The 11,475-nt window shown below is 37.4% G+C and overlaps 1 protein-coding gene across 7 annotated transcripts in view; it reads left to right on the forward strand.

Annotated features, from left to right (window-relative positions):
* LOC6628075 (uncharacterized) overlaps positions 1-6,721 on the forward strand; it is a 43,849-nt gene extending 37,128 nt beyond the window's left edge. The window contains exons 7-12 of one of the 7 annotated variants that reach the window (XR_004304354.2): positions 504-890; positions 1,907-2,073; positions 3,831-4,479; positions 4,535-4,668; positions 4,726-4,934; positions 6,591-6,719. The gene's annotated coding sequence lies outside the window, so the exon portion shown is untranslated. Of the gene's footprint in view, positions 1-503; positions 891-1,906; positions 2,074-3,830; positions 4,480-4,534; positions 4,669-4,725; positions 4,935-6,590 lie in introns of all 7 variants that reach the window. The other 6 variants (XR_004304358.2, XR_011416706.1, XR_004304355.2 and 3 more) reach the window with 6 other exon arrangements.
* Positions 6,722-11,475: the final 4,754 nt, after the last annotated feature.

Consider the following 11,475-nt stretch of genomic DNA (forward strand, 5'->3'; position numbering starts at 1 on the left):
CGTGTTGAACAACAGCAACAAGTGTCGGTCTTAATCAAGATACATTCAGATTTACACTGTGTCGAGCTATAATATATAACAAATTAGTGCAAAAAAAAAGAAGAAATTTCCTAAAATTCAGTCCACAAAACACAGTCATGCAAATTATCAAGATCTGCTCATTCTAATTTATACATACTGAAGAAAATTATGTACCGATCAATATTTAAAGCATTTTGCTAATACTATTAAATATAGTACAACAAATTAGTACAAAACAAAGTCCCAAGATATAGTCACGATTGCTTTGATAGATAAGAATATTCCTAAATATCAGTGAAATTATCTGAAGAATTAAGGAACTTTTAGAGTTTGAATATAGTGCAAGAAATATCATTATCATTAGCATAATATCATAAAATATAGTATAAGTTATTAGTATAGAAAACAATCAATAGGTTTTTTACATTTAAGTATATATTCCGTAACTAATATTCTTACTTTTTTTTACTCATTTTCGGCAGGGCATAAAGAACATTCGCTGTAGGGTAATAAGATTCTGTCCACCGAACAGAACCGTATATACCCTACCAAATGGAAGCATGTCATGGAAGAATGTCAACAGAGAAGCGTATATACCCTGCCAAATGCACGCACAAATGCTACCAACACAGAAGCGTATATACCCTACAATATATATAAATGCATATGGCAACAGAGAAGCTTATATACCCTACAGTTGGCACTTACAACTGCTAACAGAGAAGCTTATATACCCTACCATTTTGTGCAGACAAGTTGGGCAATTATTGGAATAAGTCTTCAGTCCAGCGACATGGAGATACGCGCGTGACACAATTTCGTTTAATTGAACTGGAAGACACTGACTATGCTCCGTGTAAGTGTATAGGGTAGGTATTATTCCAGTATTTGCCCTAGCCGAGAGCAACTCTGTGGCCAATTAATAAAAAAAAAAAACAGCAAAGACGAAAAGAAATTCACGGCTCGTCGGGGCTAATTGCCAGATGAAATATGATTTCCTTTGACACTGAGCGCACTTTATAAAGTTGCCTCCCGTCTCGTCTGGCTGCTGCCTTGATTTCTCAGCCTATGCAATTCATTGCTATTATTATTATTATTACTATTATTGCTATTAGTATGTCCATTAGAATTCTTATTGTTAGTTGTTGCGGCTGTTTTTCATTCGGTTTGTCCGCCTGCCGCGACTCGCACAAATACGTGTATTAAGTGCAAGTATATATGAGTACAAGTGAGTGTATATGAATACATATGAGTATGCTCCCATTGTGTATAAGTATGTTTGAGTATGTGTGTCTGTGCGTTTGCCTCATCCGCGAGCTCGACTTTCAATTGAGAGCCGCCGGGTAACAACAACAGGAGCATTGTCTTTCAACGCCTCTCGAGTGTCTCCTATGAATTTGCTAGATTATTATGGATAGAATGTCAAGTAAATATTCCCTCGACTGACATCCATTCAAAGGGAATATTTTAGACAAGCAATGGGCACAAGGGAAATCTCCAGCTAAACAGAAAATCAATATTGTTTGGCAATAATAACAAAATCTAATGTATTCGGCCTTGAAATGGTTTTAGACTTAACCATCAACTATATCTATATACATTTATGTGTGTGATTGCTAAATTCCTGTTTTATATTTCAATTGCGGGAAAAGTTTCTGCTGACAAACGCATTTGGCATCGATTCTATTGTTTATTTATTATTTGCAGCAATTTAATATTAGATTCCGCTTGGCTTATAAGCGGAATCTCGACTTTGGCACATTTTGTCGGACTTATGTGCAAAATAATTTTTATTTAATAATTATTACACGAATTTGCTTTCAATACAAGAGGTATTTAATAACAACTCAATTATAAAATTGAAATCTGCTGCTTTTCGTTCCAGTTACAATATTCGCCTCCAAAGATGAGTTGTCCAAGGCAGCGAGTGCACATCCCGCAGACAGCCAAGCATATAGTAGGATCTGATCTGGCAGGATCTGGCCTAGATCAAAGTCAGGAGCTGCATTCTCCAGGGTAGGGATACATTTAGGCAACGAGGCTCAGGCAAAAGTGAGTACGTTTTTATATTTGAGCTTGAGAAATACTGCCATAGAGTCCAGATCACACGACAATTCCTGTCATTAAATGATAAATATTCGCTTTTCTCTAATTGCTCTGATTTAAATATATCTTAGTGATTTATTAGCGGGAAAAGCTTTAAATGCAATTAATGCTCGCTTACTTAGTTCATCAAGTGAATTGTTCTATTAAACGCACTTTGACAAGTTGAAAACATTTCATTTACACACACTTCTCTATGCGATTCTCAAAGCCCACTTCGAAATAAACAAAAGCAATTGTGACAACTGACAATGATGAGGCATTAAAAAGTGCAATGTGAAATGCAATTACGTTTTGCTCATTGAATGAATGAATGCACATAGTACCTATTAAAGTACACTGAGAGAAAATGCACGACACATAAGCCTAATTCGTTGAAATAGACTCAAATATAGTACTAAAATCTAGATAAGTAGTTGAAGAGTATAGAAATCTTTTTAAAAATTCAAGTTTTTTGAAGACATTTTCGAACAACGTTTTTCTCTGTGTGTATATTAGCTAGAACTAAGGCGCACTGCAGCAGCTAATGCTATTGATAGCCATTGATTGCTTAAAATAGTTGCGAAATTGTTGCATGTGCCCGAACTAAGTAAAACACTTATGCAACAGTTAGTTTACATGCATATACTTATACGTACATATACATATACATATATGTATTCGCATTCACATCGGCGATCTCTCCTCTCGGTGCGCTTTATAAATGGCACACAAATCGACCATTTCCTGTTCTACGCCCACCAAGCGCCGGCGAAATTGTCGCTCGACTTGTTTCCCAGCACAGCCGAAAATTAGTCAAAGAGCGAGAGCGTGCGACTGCCGGAAAGAGATGGCCATAGATTACGTCAAGCATTCTGCTTGATTGCAATGTAACGGGTTTTTTATACGGCAGAGGCGAGTTGCAATTTCAAATCACATTTCATGGCAAGCGCAATTGTGGCGCAGGGCGTATGAGCAATGAAAGGTGCGACACCATGCGGTCGTTAAATGAACTGCGATCCCACTTGTGCTGCATTGCTATAGATGGCGATATCGAAAAAACGGTTTCTGTAGATGGCGCTAACGATCTAGCCGTTTCTGTAGATGGCGCTATCGAACAAAGAGTTCTTGTAGATGGCGCCATCTAACATCGAATTTTAGTAGATGGCGCTTTTTACCAAAAATCACCAAACACAAAAATATATTAACACGTCGAAGATTATATACCCTTGTTAGTAGACATGCAACCAAAATTATAAAGTTAAGTAATGTATAGTCAGAAAAGCAAAACATTTTTCTAGTGGGCCGTAAAGTGGACGATAATTACCCAATTAATAGTAGTAAGTAGTAATTAATAGTAGTAATTTTTTGTAAGGCTTAAAAGACAACAAAATAGGGCAAGAAAAATTCAACATAAGAACTCCTGCACAAGCAATGCAGAAAACGCCAAATTAAATGACAACCAAAAGAGGCTATCTCTTTCTCTCGCACGTCAATTTGTTTAAATTATCTACTACACTTGTGCATCGCGCCCATACCGTTTATTTTATCTGTACTGTGCCTCGCCCGCCTTGCACATCTTTTGGTATTAATTGACCCCAGTAGTCAATATGACACACCACAAAATAAATTGCTAGCGTGTGTTTCAATTCGTGATTCATGTTACAATTCATTCAAGCTTTTAAAAAAATACTATAGTGTTTATTTATTTTCTAAATTAAAATCAGCGCATTAACTATTCATCATGTTGTCACAATCACAAGTGGGAACTAACAGCGGCAGCCTGCTGTTGCCGAATTCACTACTGGGATGAAACGAACGGAAAACATCGTTGCGAGGGCGCAAAGTGGACAGCAAAAATCAGCGCGCAGAAAGCAATAATAGTTCATGCACATGTGTATATTTATGTATGTATGTATTGGTCTGCATAAACTGGCTTGTGAATTTGTTTCCTCATGCGTTGTCTACTTATTAATGTGTGTCTGCTTAAACGTTATCTTCAAATTGATCGCACTCCATCAAAATTTGTTGTTGCTCGTCGCTCCTAACAAGAATTTATCTTATTACCGTTTGCTTGATCTCTTTTATGTGTGTCGTTTCTTCGTCCGTTATTTACATGCATGCATGTATGTATGTATGTGCGCATATGTAGATAATGCACAAGCACGCGCTTACACACGCTTACACACATATGTACATACATATGTTCGCTCAAATTGGACAGTCTTCTCTCATTCTGTGTTAGTTTTATTCCAGAAGTCAATTTGATGCGTTGTTTTGTTGAGAATTAAAGTCGTTTGAAGCTATTGCAAAATATAATTGGAATGTCTCGGTCAAATACCGTCCAATTGGCGATTTGTTTACCTTCTCGGACGCGTACGTATTAGGACTATTGATGGTCATTGAAAATAACGCTTTTTCTTTTATTTAGATGCCTCCAGCTGGGGAACAGCATTGCTCGGTTCTCTTTCGTATCGCGTGGGCTTGGACAGCGATTGAATACTTAACCGATCCCATTGCTTATTTTCCATATTGCAACACATAAATATGCTCGATAAAGACAAGGTAAGAGCATGAGTTAAATGGCTTTGAATTTGTAACAAATTGACCTACATATTTTAGGCGAGCCGGGATCAACTCCTTTGTGCTAGTCTGCCAGAGAGGTCGGTGCAATTATGTGGTCGGAATTAAAAAGGGGTTTCTGCTCTATCTCGCCCGTCTGCCGCTGCCATTAGGATGAGGACATGGCTTGTGGATATCCTTTGCCGACAACTCTGCACCTGCTGCTGCCGATGCCACGCCCTACAGATTTCTGGTATTCACAGCTCCAAGTATGATGATTCTCTATTTTCTGTTGTAATCGGGTATAATCGACTACGCGGTAGCCGTTGATCGAGTCTGTCTGTCTAGCCCCCAAATTTAATGTCAGATATCATTTTTCCGATTTGCCAAGCCTCCAATTGGCGTTGTTTTCGAATTCGAGATTAAGTAATTCAAATTATCGCTATAACTTTTAAAAATAATTGCTCCAACTCGCTCATTTTGTTGATTCTCTATCTTGCTTATTTCAAGGACTAATCTCATGTCCCTTGCCTAATGTAGAATCCTGTCAATTCAAGATAAAGAAACACAAAACAAAAGTCCTTACAAGAGTTAAGAAAAGAGACATTTGCGTACTCATAAAATTTGCCAGTAACTCTCACATATCCTTTCGTATTCTGACAAGTCCTTTATCAATTAAATTGTATTGACCGGGGCATCACAATCGTCCTTGTAGTTTCGGAGAGATTCAGTATTTTGCGTTTTATGGCCTTTTTTCTTTGCAATCCGGGGCTCAAAAATTTACTATGTCCTGGATTTTTAGATGATCCCGCAACTTTTTGATGTAGATCGATGCGCTTGCTCCTCACGATGCTAACGCCCCATATCCTTTGAAAATCCCCAAGGATATGGCCGAGTTATGGTTATTCTTCCAAAAAGGATACTGTTATAAAACTAGACATAACTTGGGCACCTTAAGGACTTTCAACATGTCCTTTGACCATCAGATTACCCTTGTCTTGCCCATTCAGAAAACATAATGATAAGGACGAAGATCCTTCAAATGACTAAGATTTAAGGACATTTGGTTTGTACATTGAAATAGTTATATCTCAGCTGTATCCTTGCGGATCCTGACAAGTCCTAGTCAAACAGCGCGCATTGACTAGGACTTCAATCAGGCCAAAGGACATTAGGATCGTCCTTGTCGTTTCTGAGATATAGCTTATTTTCTAAAAAGGACATTCTATTTATGGCCATATCTTGGTCATATCCTTAAGGATACCCAAAGGATATACCTTTCTGAAGTCGTGGGGAGCAGGACTATCGATTAGCATTCAAGGATTTCCAGAATTCGACAAAAAATTTCACGAAAAATTTTCACAGGGGTTTAGTCAGAAAATTACCAAAAATCGAAAAATTCGAGACTAACTTTGCCATTTGAAGGACTATCGCGATGTCCTTTGGACAGTAGATAGTCCTCATCATCCCATTTACGAATATACAATCCAAAGGACGAAAGTCCTTCGGACAAAAAAGTTTTAAGGACAAAATAGTCAACCGAAAATAGCTTATAACTCGGCCATATCCTGGCGTATCCTGACGAGTCCTGTGTCAAAAAAATTGTATTGACCAGGACTACAATCTGGCCAAATTACATTAAGATCGTCCTTATAGTTTCAGAGATATCGCGATTTTACTGTAATTTGATGATTTTAACCAATTTTGCTTGCGGCCCGCGACTAAAAAATTACCAAGTCCAGGATTCTTAGATGACCCCATAATGTTTTGATGCAGTTCGATGCAGTTGGTCCCCACGATCCTAACGCACCATGTCCTGCAAGGATCTGCAAGGATATGCCGGAGTTATGGCCATTTCTTTTCTCAAAATACCCTTATATATCTCTTTTGACATTTTTGTTTCAAATGTGTTTTTATCTTTTCAGATTGAAGGATTTAAGGACTCTAATCGATTCTAAGGACTTTTACGAATCTAACGAGGCTATTCCTTCCAGGATCGGATATGTTTTAAGCCAAATATGGACATTTTAAGTTAAAATCGAAAATATATGTGAAAAACAATAACTTAGTTTATTTAAACGTAAATAAATAAAACGTTTATTAAACAAATTCATGGTTTTACTTCTAAGAGATATGGGATTGCAAAAAATTCAAAAATCAACTGTCGTTAAAAATCTGTTGCCGGATGCCGAGGTTTTTCTGAAATTCTGCTGAAATACCAGGCAAACAGAAATATATAGAAGGTAGACAAAATTTTTCAGCGTCCGAAAATTTTCTGTTGCATACCCGAAAGGGGCTCGCTCGTCGGCGGCTGGGTCCCCAATTTGTACTGAAATTCCGCTGAAGTACCAGGCGAACAGAAATGCTCAGAAGGTCGACGAAATTTTTTGAATAAAAATTTTTGTTGCATACCCGTGTGGGCAAAAATGTAAAATGAGTTATGTTAAATAGCAGTTAATGTAAAATGAGTGCTGTAAGATCGGCTGTTAGTTAGCAGCTGCAGCTGCTGGTTATTTACAGGCGCTGCTAAAAGGAAAATAAATGCTTTTGGTTAATTTCAATGCAAATTTTGCAGGGATTTGTTGTAGGTTGCCAAGGACTATATCGATGGTATGGTAGAACCAAGGATATTTCAGTCAACTAGGAACCAGCAAGGGGCGGGAAATTAAATGGGACGGCTGAAAAAGCATACATATTTTTGGACCATATTCGCCCTCTAGGTTCACTATATCCATTGTATGGAATAACCAAGGATATGTGGGTCAACTAGGTACCAACAATATTGATTTGATTTTGTCATTGAAAGCTGCAGATTTTCCTGAATCTGAAAATAAGAAATTGATTAATAATCGACTTTATTTAGGTTAATACACAGTCCGAACCTTGCAGAAAAGCCTTGTGAAAGTCCTTAAAATCGATGAATCCTTGAATCCCTCAATCTGAAGAGTTTAAAACATATTTATTTACATTAAGACAAATAAAATTAAGTAAATAACCAAGTAGTCTAAATTATGAGCATTAGCACAAACGTCTACGCATAAAACGAGCCAATGTTTAACAAAAAATTATTTGTTTGTAAGCTTTAAGTCGCATTTTATCGATTAAATCACTTCGACTTGGGAAATATATACCCTTAAGCATATTAAGCCTTTAAAGTTCACACAACATTATAACTCTGGTTAAAGAACCGATTGCGAATTGAAATGTTAATCACGATTCGTACGAGTTAAATATTTTTTAACAGCTTCTCACGGCAGCTGCCGTTTAACTTAAACATAACTATGTTGCCAAAATCACTCAAAGATGGGCATACAGAAAGTTGAGTAGGCGACCAAAAGTTAGACTGAGCGCAATTCAACGCCAGATAACGTGCAAAAAGACACACACGTGCATAAGTAGATATCGCACAACTGAATAAGTGCATGGAGAGAGAATTGCCAAATATGTTTATACGCATGTGTATATGCCTGCTCGTGTATTATCTAGTGCGCTCTCCCGAATTTTTGATCGCTCTCAACAAGATTTGTTGTGGTGTCAGCTCACGCAAGTTCTTTCTCTCATGGCATTTACACACACGCATGCATAAATAACATTTTAGCAAACACACACACAAACAAGTCTATGCAAAGGGAATCGATAAAAATGTATGTATGCATATGTGCAAACTTATGGAAAATGAAAAAGTTAATTACTTTTATAAAAAACTTGAGACTTTGTAAGTCTTTAAATTACACAGAACATAAAATAAATTGTTTTTAACTGGCCCCGATTTGGGCAGAGTTTTCATGTAAACATTGCCATTTTATACCATTAGGGCAACGGACAGTATTTACCCGAGAAATCACACTTAATCTATTTCTAAACAGCTTTACACGGCAGTTGCCGTTTAACTAAAACAGAATTATATTGCGTACAGCGGACGACAAAAACCGGCGCACAGAAATTGAGCAAGCAAATTATTCTAAGATAAATTCGTGCACAGCCAACTCTTGCATGGACCAATCAGCGATCAGCAGGAGAGCGACCAGCGTAGAGCATATATATGTAGATAACACAACAGCGAACACACATCCAAACAAGTTTATGCAGAGGTAAGCGCAACATGTGCACATGTGTGTATATGCCTGCTCGTGCATTATCTGAGTATGCATTGCGCTCTTCCGCACGCTCTCAGCAACTTTTGCTCTAGTGCTCGCTCGCGCAAGTTATTCCTCTGATGGCAATTACAGACATGCCTACATGAATAACATTCAAGCAAATACGCACACAAACAAGTGTATAGAAAGTGAATTGTTATGCATATACGTACATACATAATATATGTATAGATTAATGTGTATAAGCTCGTTTAAACATTGTTGTCGAATGCAATGCACACTTGCATTTTTTTTTATACACAATTCATAATTAATTACGTTTTGCAGAACATTTAAAATGTTGATTTTAGAAGTGATCCACTGAGTAATTTGGACATATCCTTACGAACAACTTAAGCTCATTCGAAAATTACGGCCATTGGAGGCTTGGCAAATCGGAAAAATGATATCTGACATTAAATTTGGGGGCTAGACAGACTCGATCAACGGCTACCGCGTAGTCGATTATACCCGATTACAACAGAAAATAGAGAATCATCATACTTGGAGCTGTGAATACCAGAAATCTGTAGGGCGTGGCAACGGCAGCAGCAGGTGCAGAGTTGTCGGCAAAAGATATCCACAAGCCATGTCCTCATCCTAATGGCAGCGGCAGACGGGCGAGATAGAGCAGAAACCCCTTTTTAATTCCGACCACATAATTGCACCGACCTCTCTGGCAGACTAGCACAAAGGAGTTGATCCCGGCTCGCCTAAAATATGTAGGTCAATTTGTTACAAATTCAAAGCCATTTAACTTATGCTCTTACCTTGTCTTTATCGAGCATATTTATGTGTTGCAATATGAAAAATAAGCAATGGGATCGGTTAAGTATTCAATCGCTGTCCAAGCCCACGCGATACGAAAGAGAACCGAGCAATGCTGTTCCCCAGCTGGAGGCATCTAAATAAAAGAAAAAGCGTTATTTTCAATGACCATCAATAGTCCTAATACGTACGCGTCCGAGAAGGTAAACAAATCGCCAATTGGACGGTATTTGACCGAGACATTCCAATTATATTTTGCAATAGCTTCAAACGACTTTAATTCTCAACAAAACAGCGCATCAAATTGACTTCTGGAATAAAACTAACACAGAGTGAGAGAAGACTGTCCAATTTGGGCGAGCATATGTATGTACATATGTGTGTAAGCGTGTGTAAGCGCGTGCTTGTGCATTATCTACATATGCGCACATACATACATACATGCATGCATGTAAATAACGGACGAAGAAACGACACACATAAAAGAGATCAAGTAAATTCTTGTTAGGAGCGACGAGCAACAACAAATTTTGATGGAGTGCGATCAATTTGAAGATAACGTTTAAGCAGACACACAGTAACAAGCCAGTTTATGCAGACCAATACATACATACATAAATATACCCATGTGCATGAACTATTATTGCTTTCTGCGCGCTGATTTTTTCTGTCCACTTTGTGCCCGCGTAACGCAATTCTATGTTAATTTGACCCCAGTAGTCAACGTGATATGCGAAATACGCAATATATTCAATTTGAGTTTTCCAAGATGAATTTGAATTTTCCACCATTAAAATTGAAATATTTTAAGGCCAATTAGTTTAAAGGTCTTATATTTATATTCAATATGTAAAATGCTTTAATCGACTACAACGCGCAGCACATTAGCAGATCGAATTGACTGCTGGCGTAAGACTAACTAAGAGCAAAGTCGAGCAGAATAAAGTACAGCAAGCAAACTATCATGAGATGAATACCCATACATTTTATTGAGAGCGCCAAGCACGATGCCTAAGTAGATAACTCACAAGCATACATGTACATAAATAGGTGTATGAAGAAGGATTGCCAAATATACACACATGTAGGTATGTGAGTTTGTAAGTTATCTATTCATGCAAAACTCTCGTTTCTATTTCTTTCTCTCAATATAGTTCTGTGGCAGTTAAGCCCCACTAGACAACTCGACTTACACACACATTCAGGCAGGCTGAGGAAATTGCATTGTTGCTTGAGTGGGATTGTTAGATATGTGGTTGAATTATGTAAAAAGTTCAATTGATTGTATTTCGGATAAATAAACTGTAAACTAGGTGGTCTAATCGATTACTTCAAATGATATTTTAAAGTGACAATAAAATATAAAAATTTGCAATACTATTTACTACTGGGGTCACACTAGCAGAATGTTGATGCGGAGTCGCAAGCGGAAATTTTGTTGAGAGTGATAAGCAACAACACATACATATGTATGTACATATGTTCGTGGGAGCATGATTCAGTAGATAAACAAGCATACACACACACACAAGCAAGAGTATGCAGACGGTTAACCAAATGAGCGAGTTATCTACTGCTGCACAGCGCTCAAACGACTTGCTCTGTTTCTTGTGCACTTATTTTTTTTTGTCTGCTTTGCGCTCTCTCAGTTTAATTCTCTGACCCCACTAGAAAATATGACCGACAATTTTAGGCAGAGATTTTGAGACATGGTTATGGGTATTAATAGTGGGTCAATAAATTTCGATCTTGGAAATATAATATATAATAATCGGTATCCGTACGAGTATAAAAAAGGGTATATATCGAAAGTTGAAACTAATATGCTTGTTCTTCAAATTATAATTATTATAAACATTTCCATAATATGGATTTTATTATATATTAAAAATGACCGATATCGGAA

This window comes from Drosophila virilis, chromosome 4 (genome assembly GCF_030788295.1).
Source record: "Drosophila virilis strain 15010-1051.87 chromosome 4, Dvir_AGI_RSII-ME, whole genome shotgun sequence".
NCBI lineage: Eukaryota > Metazoa > Arthropoda > Insecta > Diptera > Drosophilidae > Drosophila > Drosophila virilis.